Here is a 17,614-nt window from a genome sequence, read left to right as displayed (position 1 = left end):
CAATGGAGATTTGCATGCTAGAGAGCATGCTGAGAGAGAAATAAAAGTGGAGCCGATTGCACCACTTGGCCAGCAGATGTCTTATACGCCAGGGGATCTTTCAATTTCAGAGAAGCTTAACTTGTTTTGGGATCACAGAGCCTCTATACCAGGCCCCCCCACTCAGACCCCCTCCCCACATGCTGCCCCCCAAAGAGCTTCCTCGTTTATTCAGCATAAAAAAAGAGTGCGTGAATGTACCCTTCCCTGTGCTATACCCATAGATGACAGTTATTTTATGTGCAAACTAGAACTGAACTCTCTTATAAGCCGGGCAGTGAAGTCTGCTCAGGTTACACAGACAGTAAACTGGCTTCAGGTCTGATTAGTGACAGACTTTGTGTCTGGCAGTGAAGTTTGGCGTGCAGGGGGTTTTCTTTTGGTGTATGAGGGACTTTTACCTCATCAGGAGAAGTGTGGCAAGTGAGCCAGGGCCTGCTCAATTTAAAATCAATAGCATTTCACCATGGACTGCAAAAGCAGCGGCCCGATGTCTCTGTTTTCACTCCTGTTGACACAAACTCCTGATGCTTTCAAGCTGAGAGTTGGCTGTCTGCCTACATGAATGTGCTGAAAACACACAATAACAGACACTGGTGTGGATCGTAGCATTGTGAAGAATGGGAGGCTGATCTCTGAGCCATTGTGCTGTTTTCTGGTATATCGCCTGAGTGCTGTAAAAACTGAAACAAATCCTCTTTATGCTCATGTTCTTATAATAGGAGGTGACGGTTTCACTACCTATAACAGTCAGCGTTTAGAGAGGGGCAGGAAGGGGCAGCTCCATTTCCAGCCCAGGTAACTGGTAATGCCCAGGAAGAAGGTTGTAAAACTGCTCAACAACCTTCTGTAGTGGGGAGGATCCATGCAACAGAGGATTTTCCAGCAACCTCTGTGACAGAATCACAGCCTTAAAAAGAATTACTGTAATTCATAACAGGTGGCCTTTTGATCTAGGCTAGCTGATCCCTCTGTGATATCCTGCAGACTCACCATCTCCCATGGAATGGAACACACACTCCAGTACTAAAAGTTCTTCTTAAATAGACAACTGAGATCTAAACTTAGCCCTGCTCTGTTTATGTGTTTGGTTCTTGTGCCAACATTGAGATGGTTAGTCTGTTCAGCCAATGCATTTTATGGCATGTAAATTAACAACTGTCTGAGTTTTCTATGCCCATGGTGTTATCCTCAGTTTCCTCCCATTACTGGAGGCTGATTGGCCATTATATATATGTAACCCACTGTCCAGTGTATATTACATGCTACTTTTCTAGTGTCTCATCCACAGAGCTCATAAATCTGCTACAGCTATAAACTCAGATGGTGCTGACTCATGTTTTTAGTACTGGAGGTCCTGGGTTAAATCTCTGGTGACAACCCATAATGGAGGTCTCTATGGATATACTTTTGAATGGACCAGTTAGTGCCAATTACATGGACTCCCAGAGCACAGCATCATGCAGTACTTATACTAGGCTCTATGCCCCCCAGTGGCTGCCTTCTGGGATTTGCATTACTATACTACCTTTAGGTTCATAGTCTTCTACAATTTCTATCTATATTAATAATTTGTAGCTCTTAACTGTACCATCAAAACAAATCTCTATTTTGGACCCTAAGAATGAAATCCTGGCCCCATGAAAGTCAATGACAAAGCTCCCATTGGCTTGAAATGGGCCAGGAATTCACCCTAGGTGTTTTTATATTTTTGGGTTTGAGTTTTTTGTTTTGTTTTTTGCATGTCCCACCTTTAGTATTTTAACACCCCAAAATGTCTTACTAGTCTAATGAGGGTTTTTTTCTAGCAGTTGCAGAATTCCTAGATTCCCTTCATTTCTAGTATAAAGTCAGGTTATTTGAAGGGATTGTATTTAAAAATAACATTAAGGGGAAAACACACACACACGCTACCTTGAAACAGACTGGGGCCTTTGCTTCTTAGCACAGCCTACTAACTCTTCTTCAGATCAGGGGTAAAGCACTAGCAACCTGAAACAATCCTTTAGTACACTACAGAGCTTAATATTCTTAGAGACATATCTGCATTTGATTAAATATAAGCAGCAAGGTGGCTGAAAATGTACTTTTACACAAACTCAAACTGTGAACCAGTTCCAGAAAAGCCGATGTTGGGGATTATCAAGGCTAAATCATAGATCTAAGCCTTGTCCCTTTTTAAAATACACCACATGATAACAGAATACATTAATACACCATTTTGTATTTAACTGGATTTCTGGGCATAGAATGGTTGTCTTTTAGGCATCTCTTGAAAAAATTCAAAAATCCCGATATGGGGAAGAATTCATTTACTGCCTAACTTCTTTTGAGTTTCATTTCTGAAATGCAGTTTAATTCTTTGGGATATTTATGATCTTGTACTACAGAAGCATTAATGCTGCTCAGTGGATGAGCACCATATGTCCTACCTACTCATAATAACTAATACATGTCTAATTTTGTATGTGTGGTATTGGGTACACATTGCAGACAATGAGCCCAGGGTTCTGATCACCTACTTCAGCAAGGCGTGCACCCAGCTCTTGTGGGAGCCTCAGAGCATGAATTCCAAAGCGCTGTGTTAGCCTAGAACTAAATTCCCCCCCTTTATTATATTTGAAAATGCATCTATTGCATGGATTTTCCTTTTCTGCATCATTTCATTTTCTTTTCCAAAATTCTATAAATAGTTTAACCATCAACATTTTGCACTCATCATATGTACTAGCTACTTTGTGATACCAGATGATCTGGGCATGATTCTCCTCTGCTTTGCAATTATGTGTTTCTGTGCATAGGTGTACTATGCTACCAATACAGAATGGCAGTGTATTACATCCACTTTGCAGAGATCTACATGATTTCATGGGGTGCAAAACAGTGGGGAATCCATACCCGTTTGGTCCCCATATGCGGGACCAGCATTGGGTTCTGTGAGGCACTGTACAAAGTAGGCCCTATGACACCTCAGGCACACTATATTAAATATTTGTAGTTTATGTAGTGGAGTGGAAATATCTAGCAGTTGTTGGGCTGGCCTGGGAGGTCTAACTGGTACATGACCAAGTCTCATTAGGGAAATGGAAAAGGGTTTTGCATCTGGGAATAGGTGGGTCAAGAAGCTTGTCTGTTATACTGAAGATTCAGAAAACCATTTTATGAAAACCCAATTTAAGCCTTATTTACACATTTATATACTGGCCTCATGTTAAAATGTAAGGAGCACTTCAGGCCAGGTGCACTGGAACAATTTTTGTAGTGGGAGTGTTGAAAGGGGGCGCGTTTGGTCACAACGCAGAACAAATTTGGCCCGTCTCAATCTACAGATGGGTGGTGTCATACATATAAAGGGAAGGGTAACCACCTTTCTGTATACAGAACTATAATATCCCTCCTGGCCAGAGGCAAAACCCTTTCACCTGTAAAGCATTAAGAAGCTAAGATAACCTCACTGGCACTTGACCAAAATGACCAATGAGGAGACAAGATACTTTCAAAGCTGGAAGGGGGGAGGGGAACAAAGGGTCTGTCTGTGGGATGCTTTTGCCAGGAACAGATCAGGAATGCTGTTCATAACTCCTTAAGTTAGTAAGTAATCTAGCTAGAAATGCATTAGATTTCCTTTAGTTTAAATGGCTGGTAAAATAGCTGTGCTGAATGGAGTGTATGTTCCTGTTTTTGTGTCTTTTTGTAACTTAAGGTTTTGCCTAGAGGGATTCTCTATGCTTTGAATCTGATTACCTTGTAAGGTATTTACCATCCTTATTTTACAGAGGTGATTCTTTTACTTTTACTTTAATTAAAAGTCTTCTTTTGAGAACCTGATTGATTTTTCATTGTTCTTAAGATTCAAGGGTTTGGGTCTGTGCTCACCTATGCAAATTGGTGAGGATTTTTATCAAGCCTTCCCCAGGAAAGGGGGTATAGGGCTTGGGAGGAAGATGTCTACAAGTGGGCTCTTTCCCTGATCTATGTTTAACATGCTTGGTAGTGGCAGCATAGGGTTCAAGGCCAAGGCAAAGTTTGTACCTTGAGGAAGTTTTTAAGCTAAGCTGGTAAGAATAAGCTTAGGGGGTCTTTCATGCACGTCCCCTCATCTGTACCCTAGAGTTCAGAGTGGGGAAGGAACCTTGACAGGTGGATAGGCCAAACCTGAGCATCACTGTGACCCTGTGCACCAGGTCACAGCTCCAGGATTGAATCAAAAATAATCTGTGAAAATTCAGTGGAAAAAGCCATTCTTTACTGAAAAAAGTTTGATGAAAGTAATTTGACCAGCTCTAATCATAATGCGAAGTCTGTCACAACATTCAAACTAAACTGTTGTGATAACTGGTAGCCCTGCCTGTGTTAGTGCTCCTTACACTGTCCCTCCTCCCCTTTAGAGTAGATGGTGACGGAGCAGCTTACTTTGCTCCTTATGTATCAACTTGTAATAAGGTAATGGTGCTGCAGCCAGTAAAGAGTTAATGGGTCCAAGTTGGTCATATGGTAGCTTGGAGCAGAGAATAAAAGGAATCTGGGGAGCTGAGGAGAAAGGTGTGTGTGTGTCCTCTCAGTTCCTGGCTGGCTGAAATAGGTAGAATCGCTTGTGATTACTGCTTAGGGTTTTTATGGGTGATTTGCTTTTGTTTTGTGGATGAAAAAACAAGCCCTGAGGAAACGCCTTAATTAAAAAGGGCTAATTGTTAAAGTTTTGCTTCCCTTCCCTGGCTGGTGAAATCTGCCCACCAGCCTAGACACCTATTAAAACAATGGATTGGCTACCAATGTCTATAAAAAAAAAAGAAAAACTCACATTTCAGAAAGAAAAACCAAAGCTTATTAAAGCCACCATCGATCAACACTACAAAACTAATCCTATGAAAAGCCACTGCCATGCCGTAACAGTATAAAACAAGCAATATATTATTAAGCACAGACAACTACATTAACAGACCACTATTAAGATTGCAAAGTCAGTTGCACTCCAGAAGTTAGAAAATACCAGAATTCAGGTGGCCTGTGCAGCCTTAATTTTGCTATTTTATGAATATGGATTACGATAGTCTTAAATTACATGATCACAACCTATTTTTTCCATAGGACCTCTGCTTTATTCAGTGCAAAGGATAAACTAGCTCTGAGGAGGAATCAGGGTTGTATAGTGAAATAGACTGTTTGTAGGCCTCGGCTTCATTTGTTGCAGAAATTAGAAGGTGTGAACTGCATGAGGCAGAAGTTTGAAGGAAAAGAAAGGATGGTCTCATGGTTGAGGCCCTGTGTAAATCACAATTTCACAAAAATCATGAAATTAGCCCACTACAGTGATCTTTCCAACAGCAGGGAGGCCAAAGTACATCTTGAAAAAACATGGCATTCGGCTAATTCAGCAGCTCATTGGGGAATTGGGGGGCCAGCAAGCGAGAGGGGGTATCTCACCCATGGCACTGGCTGGATGGCCCAGCCTGGCCCATAGTAGGGATTGGAGTTTAGCTCGCTTCATGCTCAGTTTTGGCCCAGGCTGCTGCTGTGGCTTCCTGTCCGGTACGGTTGCCAACTGTCTAATTACACAAACCCAAACAGCCTTGCCCTGCCCTCTGCTCTCCCCCTTCTGCAAGGCTCTGCCCCACCCCTTTGCCCCCCCCCCATTTTGCCCCCTCTCCCTCTGTCACTTGCTCTCCCTCAGCCTCACTCACTTTAACTAGGCTGGGGCAGGGGGTTCAGGTGTGGGAGTGGGTACAGGCTCTGGGCTGGGGCTGAAGGGTTCAGAGTGCTGGAGCGGGCTCCGGGCTGAGCCTGGGGTGCGGGGTTGGGGTGCAGGAGGGGGTGAAGGGTGTGAGCTCTGGGAGGGAGTTTGGGTGCAGGAGGGAGCTCAGGGCTGGGAAGGGGTGAGGGGTGCAGGCTCCGGCTGGGCGGCACTTACCATGGGTGGCTCCCGGTCAGTGGCGCAGCAGGGCTAAGGCAGGCTCCCTGCCTGCCTGCTCTGACATTGTGCCACTCCCAGAAGCAGCCTGGGATGGTGGGGGGGCTCTGCGCAATGCTCCTGCCTGTAGCCCCCCCACCCCCTTTTAACTGGGACCATGGTGACTGGACCATCCCTATTGGCCCAGTGCAGAGTTGGTACAATTGCTACCTACATTTTATCATGATATTATCAACCAGCGAGTAATTAGTTTTCAAATGATACTTCACGAGGCATGTTTTGTACAAAGATTATTACAATAATGTGTAGAGTGTGAATACAGGGGTGCTTTCAGTTACATGCATCTGAAATTTCCAGCTTCTTTGAATGCTCTTAGCTCAAGTCTGAGTCAGGCAGAGCCAAATGAGCTGTGAGTGATCTATCACTCTGTTATCACTGCTTCTACAAGAGCAGAGTGGTCATCTAAGCTCCATGAGTCATGCTTGACTCACAGGAAATTGCCATCACCGGTTGCTGTGCTCCGAGACCATAAAGTAGGCAGCAGTGAGCGCAGACTAAGCAGACCCTAGGCTTCTTAGTCTGGGCACCAAAATTTCTAGTCATTCTGAAAATTTAGGTATATATATAATGTAATTTGCAGTTCTATCTATATGCTTTACTTCAAAGGCATAAGATCGATTATTTGAATAGGTATTCCACTGAAATGGCTGCAAGAACCAAGCATAGGTTGGCATTACTAAAATGTTCATGAATAGCTTCTGTTTCTGCATACTGTAAAAGCTCTTAATTTTTTTCTCCTTAAAGCAGAGAAAGTTATTTAAAAAAAATTAAGCCAAAAATACATGGGGAATATCTAGAGCCTAGAATGCATAACAAAATAATTAACTCAAGAGCTGATGCTACCATTGGTAAAATTTTCAAAAAAATTTTAAAGTGGTTAAAGTTCCATTTTCAAATGTGACTTGGGCACTTAGGAGCCTAAGAATCACTGAAAGTCAACAGGACCTAGGCTCCTAAGCCATTTAGGAACTTCTGAAAAATTTACCAAACTTCTTCTTGGAATTGGCCTAATCTGTTGTTGGTGCAGCTCCACTGGCCTATAGTGCTGAGTGCCTGCAGATCCTATTGAAGTCAATGGGATCTGGGAGTGTTCAGAACCTCTAGGCATTAGGTAGTCAGGGCCCAGGGGCTCCCTGGGGAATAATCAATGGCTCTGCATCTTTCCAGACTCCATAAGAGTTTGTGCCAGGCTGATTTAGGGGCATGTAGGGACAAGGCTAGGGAAGTGAGTGTGGATGTGCTGGTCCTGTACCCCAGCTATTCTCTGGCTTCTAGGCACAAGCTAGTGCATTCTTCAGAACTCTCCTGTGTCAGGAGTAGGACCAGAGCCTAGCAGCCCCAGGATAAGGGGAAATGGATTGTGCTTTGCCTCTGTCTAAGTGCTACAGAGACAGGGAAAAATTGGGGCCTCTGTGACCAGTTCTACTATGGGTCTTTGCAAGCTGGGATGTCTATATCATCTCTTCACAATGAATGAGCCTTTCACCTCTTCCATACTCTTGAAAGTTGCTAATTTATAAACTTAAGCTGTGGAAATAACTAATTTTTTTGCTTTGACCACCGAAATGATGGTTTTTTAAAAAAATCATTTTGGGTTGATCCAGAATGAGATTTTTTTAATTCTTTGGTGAAATGAAAAAGGAAAATAGTAAAAAATAAAGTTCATTTTGAATTCAAGATTTTACATTTTTTTAAAATGAAATTGAGAGAAATTATAAAACAAATCTTCCAAAATGAAAAGTTGAAACGTGTTTCAGGAATGCCAAAATTGATCCAGGAGAATTTGAGGAGGTTTTAAGGAAGCCAAATATTGGTTTGATTTCTGCTCACTGTCTCCCCCACATGCACAATTCTAAGGGGAAATCCATTCCCAATAGATATTGGTATCTTGATGGCACTGATAGGAGATGGATAGCTAGGGCTGGATCTCTAGTCCTTGGAAGAAAGTGTAACATGTAAGTAGTTGCTGATGGCTTTAAATTTTATACATGAGCATAGGCTAATATTATCAGCGCAGATAAATGAGCGTTGCTTTGTGTAACTTCTAAAGGGAGAAATCCACTGGGAAACAATTTGTGAACCCTGTAAAATGGCAGCAAACAGCTTTCGGTTTCATTGTTAATGGAACTCCCATGTTTGCAGCCCTGTATTTTAAACAGTAGTGCCCTGCACATGTTCACTTGAAGCCTAAAGAATTGTGGTCTCTGTGTCTGTCCCTGCTTTATAAAAATAAATAAATACTGGGGTGCTGAGAAAGTGACTTGAAAGCCATCAAGTAGTATTTTGTCACAGTTTGGGATATACTTGTGGGAATGGTTTAGTTGATTTTGCTGGAGACTTTTGTCCTTTCCTGGCTGCTTTCATCTGCACTGAAAAGTTGACCAAAAAAAAAGTAACTTCACACATACAAACTGCGGATCATTCAGCCTTGCTAATTATATTAAAATAGTTCTAATTATAATACCACAACATGTTTTTATATTTATAAGTGGCAGGTGCTAATTTGTGTGTGTGAATTGTTGCATTTTTAGATTTAGCGAATGAGTATGGTGCTATCTTTTAATTAATCATTAATCCTGTTCCAGTCCCTGCTCTCTAAAAAACAACTGGAAAGCCAGCTTTAACTGTTGCCTGTTAATTCCCATTGCACAGGGAGGAGCATGGGTAGCAAGCTAATAGGGTCTAGAAATTAAACTGATTTAGGATTTGTGGGAAGGAAAAAACAGAGGTGTGGGCTATGGTGTGTCTGCACCCAGATCTTCCCAATTTCTGGAGTAGCTCCTCAAGGGCCTAGGGGTGCCAGAGTTTGAGCTGCTGTAACTTATGCTGGAAACCAGGCTGGTCCACAGACTGCTCCAGAATTCAAGGGCCACGAGTATTTAAATCTTCCTTTTGTTTTTGATGGGATCAGCTAAGCTGGTTGTTTTTGAGCTGTTTAGCTGCTGACATGTAATGGTGTCAGTGTAACACTAGGTACACCATGCTTTGTACCATAGCATCTTTTGGTTTCAGCAGGCAAAAAAGCTTTTTTATGCTACAAATGTTAAACAAACAGAAATCTTAGAAGCTTCAGTCCATTGCCTTCATTCTCTGTTATTATACTGCAGTCATCTTCATGATGCCTGAGTGAATAAGGGAATTTCAACTTAAGATGAAAGGAGTTTTACTCTCATTTAACTTGAGGGTGGAATTTAAAATTTCTTTGCATTCCTTTATAGGTTTTTGTTGGTCTCTTCAGTTTATCTTAAGAGTTCTTTGATTTACTATTCTTTCCTTCACTCGGTTTCCTGTAGCAGCCAGTCAATCACTGACTCTACCTAGAGAAGCATCAACAGTTTATGAAGACACCGAGCATAACCTGGAACTCATTCACAGGACTGCAAGATGGAGTAAATGGAATGTCTGGATGCCTTCAATAAGGTATGAGAACACATACAAACATCAGGGAGTCCTGTCAAATGAGCAGTGTTGGTAGAAGAAATGGAAATGGGCATCCTTTCAGAAAAGTGAACTATATCAGAAATACATCAGCACTAGAATAAATTATATATATATATACACAAAAGAATGCAAATAATAAAATCCAGTGAAAAACCAAAACAAATATCAATATATCTTCTCCCTTACTGTGCCCTCTTTTTAAATGGTTGTCAGATACAATATATTCATCAAAATAATAAAAGCACCTTGTGACAGGCAGGACCTTGCCGGTCAAGCTGGGGTGTCCCCATCCATCCAGTATGGGGATGGTCCACTCCACTGCTCAGTCATGGGCCTCTCCATTAAGCAGGTGATCTCTGCCAAGCGTGGCCCAGCCCCCAGACAGAGCCACCTAAATGGGTGGTTCATGGATTCTAAGCAGCAAAACAATCAAACAGTCTGTAGGATTAGCCCCCAGCCAGGGCAAAGCAGCAAGCAAGCTGCAGCCTCTGAGCAGGGCAAGGTAAGCAAACAATCAGTCTATAGAGCTCACATTCCTTGGGGCTGGGGCATAGTTTAGGCAGCTTCCTCAATAGGCAGTGGTTAAGCTTCCACAGCCGGCAGATCATCTAGCAGGTAGTCCAGACCCCCCAGGATTTACCACCAGGGGTACTACAAGTACCTCTGCAAGAACCACCACTATACTCCCTTCCTCCCACACAACTGGCCTGGGCTGCCTCCTTTTATCTGAGTTCTCCACTTGGAGCATGTGCAGCAGGGAAGAGGGGGTGTGGCCTCCTAGGGCCCACAATGATTGGGCTGCCCTGGCGGCCCAGTGCAGGCTGGTACACCACATCACACACCTGTTTGCATGACCCTGTTGTCTGTTGGTTGGAGCAGAGAAAAGAGAAGCAGTGTTCTGTCATAAATTCATAATGTTTAAGGCCAGAAGGGACCATTAGATTATCTCGCCCAGCTGTTCTCACACTGTGGGTTGGGACCCCAAAGTGGGGTTGCCAGGGCTGGCTTAGACTTCCTGGGGCTGAAGCCTGAGCCCCACAGCCCAGGGCCATAGCTAAAGCCCGAGCCCCACTGCCTAAGGCCAAAACCCAAAAAGCCTTGGGCAGTGGGATTCAGATTACAGGCCCCCTGCCTGAGACTGAAGCCCTTGGGCTTCTGTTTTGTCTCCCCCACCTGCAGTGGCAGGGATCAAGCTTCATTCCCCCTGCTGGGGTCGTGTAGTAATTTTTTTTGTCAGAAGGGGGTCTCCCACACACACCTATCCAAAACAGTACTCAGCCCAAAAGCTCCTGGGTGGTTTCACACATGTCTTAGATGGGGCTTTTGTCTTTTGTCTTAGATGGGGCTTCTGTTCACCGTGATGTTAACTGAAGGGAGCGTTCACATCTGTCTACCTCAACAGGGTTTTAACCCAACCTACAACATGATTTCACTCAGCTCATAAAAATATTTACATCCAAATCACTGATGGAAATGTTGAATAGCATCAGGTCTAATCCCGATCCTTGTGGAACCCCACTAGAAACTCACCCATTTGATGATGGTTCCTCGTTGACAACTACTTTTTCAGATGTCAGTTAGCCAGTTCTTAATCCATCTAACTTGTGCTTTATTGAGATTGTATAGTGCTAATTTTTGAATCAGAATGTCATGTTTAACTAAGTTGAATGCCTTACAAAATCCTAAGGCTGTGTCTACACTGCATATCTTCCAGCAGCACAGTGAGGGGTGGTAGCTTTGGTGGTGGGAGAGTGTCTCCCACTAGCAAATTACTATCCACACTGGTGCTTTTTGTCATTAAAACTTTTGTCAGTCAGGGGTGTGTTTTTCCTCACACTCCTGACTGACAAAAGGTTTAATGACAAAAGTGTAGTGCGGACATAGCCTCAGTGTACTACATCTATGCAATTACCTTTATCAACCACATTTGTAATCTCATCAAAGAATGAAATCAGGTTTGTTTGAAAAGATCTATTTTCCACAAAACTGTGTTGACTGCCATTAATTATATTTCTATCCTTTAATTCTTTATCAGTTGCATCCCATATCAGCTTTTCCATTATTTTGCCGAGGATTATAGGCTAACTGGCATATATTTATCTAGGTCATACTAATTGCCCTTTGAATATTGGCACACAACATTAGCATTAATCTTCTGGAATTTTCCAAGTATGGCAAGATTTATTAAAAATGAACATCAACGGCCAGAGATTTCCTCCGCCAACTCTTTTAGGACTCTTGGGTACAATTTGTATGGTACTTCTGACTTAAAACTGTTTATCCTAAGAATATCTTGGGTTCTATTGGTATCTCTTTCTGATTCATCTTCTGAAATTGAGCAAATTATCTAATTTTATGCTTCAGTTTTGCATTTGAAAATAGGTATATCTTCCTTATTTAGATTGCAATCTGGTTCTTTTTTTCTTATGTGTTTATACAGTGCCTAGCTCAAGGGCCCAGATTCATGATTGGGGCTCCTACATGCTTTTTAATACAAATAATTAGTAATACCTTCTTCACAGGATTAATTAATATTTGTAAAGCACTTTAAGGACATAAAGCAGTAGGTATTACAGAATTGCAAAATAATATTACCAAAAAGTGTAGGGCTGAGAAAATTATTGATGTTCCATTTTTCTAGGTATCTTGTGAGATTATGAGAGTCCTATTTCAGGAAACCACTTAAGCATATGCTTAACTTTGAAGTCAATGGGACTCAAGCACTGCTTAGTGCTTTCCTGAATCAGGGCCTAAAAGTGTTGGTGTGTATGATGTTCACTACAAACTTTCTCTTTGGGTGTGTCTGTTCTAAAGCTGGAGCTGTAATTTCCAGCTTGAGTAGACATTCCTGTGCAAGTATGTACCTAGGGTCTTGGGCGGGATCACATCTGGGGCAACTAGCTCCTCCCCACTACTCACGCTGCCACAGCTACACTTCTATGTTTGGTGTGTTCACCTAATTAGAGCTAGTGCAGGTATGTCTCTCTAAGCTGGAAACTATCCCTCCGGCTCCAGTGTGGGCATACCCTAAGACTTTGTAAGAGCCCCACCTTCATCATCCCTGGTGGAGAATGTGATGGCATTCATACTTGTATGGCTGTTTACGTGTTTTTTATTATAGAAGAGAAAAGCAATGCAATAAATATTAGTGGGGTCTGACAGGTGGGCCTTCTGGAATTCTACCTGGTGTACTGGGATTTCAGTGAGCCTCTCCTGCTTGACCAGTCTGGATTTCCCCTCCCCACTTTGCTGAATTGGGCTCTCCAGCCTCTTGCAACGCACACACACACAGGTAGGGCCGCACCCCACTGCAGACACAGACTGAAGTCAGCTCTGTGTGAGAGGACTCCCCCAGCACTCATGTGCACACCCCTTTCGAGAGAGAAACCCAAAATAATACTGTCTTGCACTGTATAGAAAAATCTGTACAGAGCAAGCTCATAAAAATTCGCCCTCTTCTTCAATGTGAAGAGAGATGTACATGACTTCTTCCCCCCACCCATTAGAAATTACATAAACTGGGTTTAATAATAAACAAAATAAGTTTATTAACTACAAAATAGATTTTAAGTGGTTAAAGGGATAGCAAACAGAATAAAGCAGATTACCTTAGTAAATAAACAAAAGCTGCAAACTGAGCTTAACACACTAGATAGGTAGCATACAAATTAGCAAATTCTCACCCTGAGTTATAAACCAGTTGACAGATTCTTAAAACACAAGTTGCCTTGACTTTTTCAGATTTTCTTACAGAGGGTAAAAATCCTTCCAGCCTGGGACTATCACTTCCCACAGTTCAGGCTTTGTTCCTCAGGTGATTTCAGGTGTGTTGTTGTAGGGAGAGTGAGGTCCCCTAATGTCACTGTCCCTCTTTTATATTTTCCCGTCACTTGTTGGAAAGCTTTTTTGCTGCTGTTAGTAAGAAATGTTGTGTTGTTATTGTTTAAATGTGTTTAATTAGCTGTTTTAATAGTATGTATAAGGTAAAGGTTATGTAAATCACTGGCTTTAACGAAATCCAATATGAAATATATCATCTGTGACTCTCGGACTCCATCTTTGTAAGCAGATTTGTTTACTGTAAAGACCCTGGATTTCCCTGACTCAGACCGGACTGAACCAGTTTTTCCCACCAAAAAGGCTATATAAGAACTTGCTCAGCACCTGTGCAGGGCTGTCCATTCCAGCATCAGCATGTTCACAGTCGGGTCTTCCTAACGCTCCAGAGCTAGAGAGAAGAGTACCATCTATCCCACAGTGAGGTTGAGGAAGGAGAGGCCTGTCCTCACTATCCCCACCACAGCGAACTGAATCCATTTTACCATTCTGGAGGGTCCTGCTTTCCTGGTGTCCATCATCCTGGAAGATATCCCTGCCTGCAATGAAATCCAACAGTCGTCGGGACGCCCCAGTCTTCCTCCTAGTGGACTCCACATCAGCCGGAGAGTAGAAGGTCCTGGGCTTCGCCCCAGTATGCTGTGTCCACTGCGCCTAAATCGTAGGAAAAGGTTTCTGTATTGCGGTTTTATTTATTGTTTTTCTGAATAACAAGGGAGGTTTTGTGGGTCTGAGCTTCAAGCTTCTAAAGCCAGTCACTGAATCACTGCATGGTTAAGTTTGAGTTTCTTCCCTATGTTTTTCCAGTTCTCTGTACCTTTACCCTTAATATACTTACCTTTGTTTGCACCATATCACCTAGTCTTTCCTTCATTTTTATTACATCACACAGGGAGGAAGGGACACCCTTATTGTAAGCTAAATCCACTGGTGACAGACACGGAAGGGAACCGAGTCTGCTCTTCTGAGAAAAGGGGCTTTCCTTTTCTATCTTTCCCCCTACCATTTCTCGAGTATTTTCTCTCTGAAGCATTACCTTACTCCCCTTGGGGTAACACTGTGACCTGGGTCAAGCACTTCCCATTGTATAGAATTATCTGATCTGGGTCAAACAGTTCCCATTGTGTAGAGCTATCTCTGAGAGGTTTCTATTGCACACAGTTCCTGGGGTAATCCTTACACTTCTGTGCATTTCTTCAATAAGTCACTAACATTGTTTGGCTTCATCCAATGTAGCACATTTGAAATACAGAGACTTGGTCAATTTTCCCAGCTTCAGGTACAAAAACGATACATGCATACAAATTGGATAAACACATTCAGTAAATCGTAGCCTTTCCCATGATACCTTACATGAGCCCTCTTGCATAAAGTACATCTCAGTTATGTCATATCCATATCATAAGCATATTTCCATAAAGAATATGGAGTGTAACATCACATGGGGATTTTATTGGTAGCCCACACTAGTGCACAATCAGAGGAACAGAAAGTAAGTGCAAATGAGTTTTCAACTGATCCTTCATGTCTATATCTCCTCCTCACAAAAAATAGTGTGCTGGCCTTGGAGAGGGGCATGAAATATAATGTATAATTTTCCATTTTCATTCTACTCCTCAAACTGTCATGGACATTTCATGCTATATGTAGCTCATTCTACCCTTCACATTATCAAGACAATTGGAAGGTATTATATGCTTTTTTGTTCTTGTTCACATGCTTGTAATGCAAAGGGATTAATATTATGCCATCCTCTGCTCCCATTATGGTCTCTCTTGGAGAAACAGTATAATGGGAAAATATACCAGCCATTTAAACAGTCTGTGACAATTCACTGTAGTGGGGAAAGGTGCTAAAATACAAGAAGAAGAATACAGGCATCCATTTTTGGGAAAAGGGATGATGCCAAGAATTGGAGGGAATACATATTGAATAATCCTTTCTGTAACAGCCCTGAGATTCCCCATTCTCACAGTCTTCTTCTCTCATAGTCAGAAGATAAGTGATGGGGGAGGGCAGAAACTGTATAGATCAGCAAGAGATTTTTATTTTTTTGCAACAAAACAACCCATTAGATAGATGAAGTCTTGTTGCCCATGGTAACAGGAAAACTGCATTCCAGCTGCATGACTATATATTTTAGTTTTACCTATTCCTTTCTAAATTATAAATAAAAACAACAGCAAAAGAGAAGTAATTAGGATTATGCATTGTTTGGTCATTAGAGGGAGATTTGATAACAGAAGAGATTTCTTAAGAGAATACTGTAAAACCTATTGGTTATATGGGTAGTAATTGCTTTCAGCATTTAATGCCTCTAACTGTACGTACAGCAACAATATCCTGGAGGGTAGCCTCTCTTTCCACTGCCAGAAAGCTTGGAAGAAGGAGATGGGAGTCCTGTCCGGTTTTGCTTGCATATATGCACGCTATAAAATGTACTGTGCATGCCTTTGCCTGAATATGAAAAAGTATGTGCACTTTCACATTATAGAGTATGGCTAGATCTGCAAAGGGGACTTGGGGGTTGTCTACACATGCAGTTAGACAACAGCAAGCTGGGCAGTGACTCTTCCCTGCTCTAACCTTCCATGGTCTAACTGTCCACGTACACGCTGATGATGTGCCTTAACAGTGTGGTAGAGCACTTTGCTCTAGAGCAGCAGTGGGCAAACTATGCCCCGCAGGCTACATCCGGCCCCCAGGACCCTCCTGCCGGCCCCTGAGCTCCTGGCCCGGGAGGCTCACCCCCGGCCCCTCCCCTGCAGCCTTAGCTCACTGCACTGCTGGCACAATGATTGGGGTGGTGGGGCTGTGAGCTCCTGGGGCAGCGCAGCTGCACAGCCCGGCCTGACTCGGTGCTCTGCCCTGCGTGGTGTGTGGCTGGCTGCACCTGGGCGGCTGCCAGCTCTGGTGCAGCTGTGCCGCCAGCCACTGGTGCTCCAGGCAGCGCCGTAAGGGGGCGGGGGGGGGAGAAGAGGGGGAGGTTAATAGAGGGCAGGGGAGTTTGGGGTGGTAGTCAGGGGATGGGGGTGTGGATGGGGTCGGGGCAGTCAGAGGGCAGGGAACAGGGGGGTTGAATAGGGGCAGGGGTTCCGGGGGGCGGTCAGCGGACAGGGAGAAGGGGTGGTTGGATGGGGCAGGGGTTCTGGGGGGCAGTCAGGAATGAGAGGAAGGGTTGGATGGGGCAGCAGGGGGCAGTCGGGGCAGGGGTCCCCAGGGGCCGTCAGGGGGTGATAAGCAGGGAATAGGGGGCGAGGGCCACGTCACACCTGGCTGTTTGGGGAGGCACAGTCTCCCCTAACCAGCCCTCCATACAATTTCTGAAACCTGATGCGGCCCTCAGGCCAAAAAGTTTGCCCGCCCCTGCTCTAGAGTCATCTTTGAAACACGACTCCTTCAAAGCCTATTAACAAACTGTTAACGTGCATCAGCAGGGTGCACCCAGAGAGTTAGACCATGGTAGGTTATTGCGGGTTAGCTTTACATCTGTCACAGACTGGGGTGTGGGTGGTCATGCCTGTTAGGATATAGATATTCAGGCCTGTCTGTAAAGGCCTATAATCTAAGAATTTAGGTGTATTCTTATCACTTAGGTAGTTATAGAGGTATAAAAGAAAGAATCAAAATCATTGTCCGCTGGTGTAAGGGCCTTGTCTTACTGTGACAGTCTGAGGCCCTGTTCTTACGCTAAGGCCTTTGGCTAAGCAGCAGAGGCAGCCATAAGCTGGGAAGCGAATGGTCACCTCCTCACATTCGAAACTAGTCGCATTGAAATAAGGTGCTATTGGGCTGTTAGGAATATACTCCTGTCCTGATAATGCCTATCGCTTCCAGAGAAAGGGAAGTGCCAAGAAGATGTAAAAGGAAACTTAGTTTGAGTTCTGCGGAAAAGGACCTAGGGGTGACAGTGGACGAGAAGCTGGATATGAGTCAGCAGTGTGCCCTTGTTGCCAAGAAGGCCAATGGCATTTTGGGATGTATAAGTAGGGGCATAGCGAGCAGATCGAGGGACGTGATCGTTCCCCTCTATTCGACATTGGTGAGGCCTCATCTGGAGTACTGTGTCCAGTTTTGGGCCCCACACTACAAGAAGGATGTGGATAAATTGGAGAGAGTCCAGCGAAGGGCAACAAAAATGATTAGGGGTCTGGAACACATGACTTATGAGGAGAGGCTGAGGGAACTGGGATTGTTTAGTCTGCAGAAGAGAAGAATGAGGGGGGATTTGATAGCTGCTTTCAACTACCTGAGAGGTGGTTCCAGACTATTCTCAGTGGTAGAAGAGGACAGGACAAGGAGTAATGGTCTCAAGTTGCAGTGGGGGAG

Source organism: Lepidochelys kempii, chromosome 1, assembly GCF_965140285.1.
Source record: "Lepidochelys kempii isolate rLepKem1 chromosome 1, rLepKem1.hap1, whole genome shotgun sequence".
NCBI lineage: Eukaryota > Metazoa > Chordata > Testudines > Cheloniidae > Lepidochelys > Lepidochelys kempii.
This window is presented reverse-complemented; position numbering follows the sequence as displayed.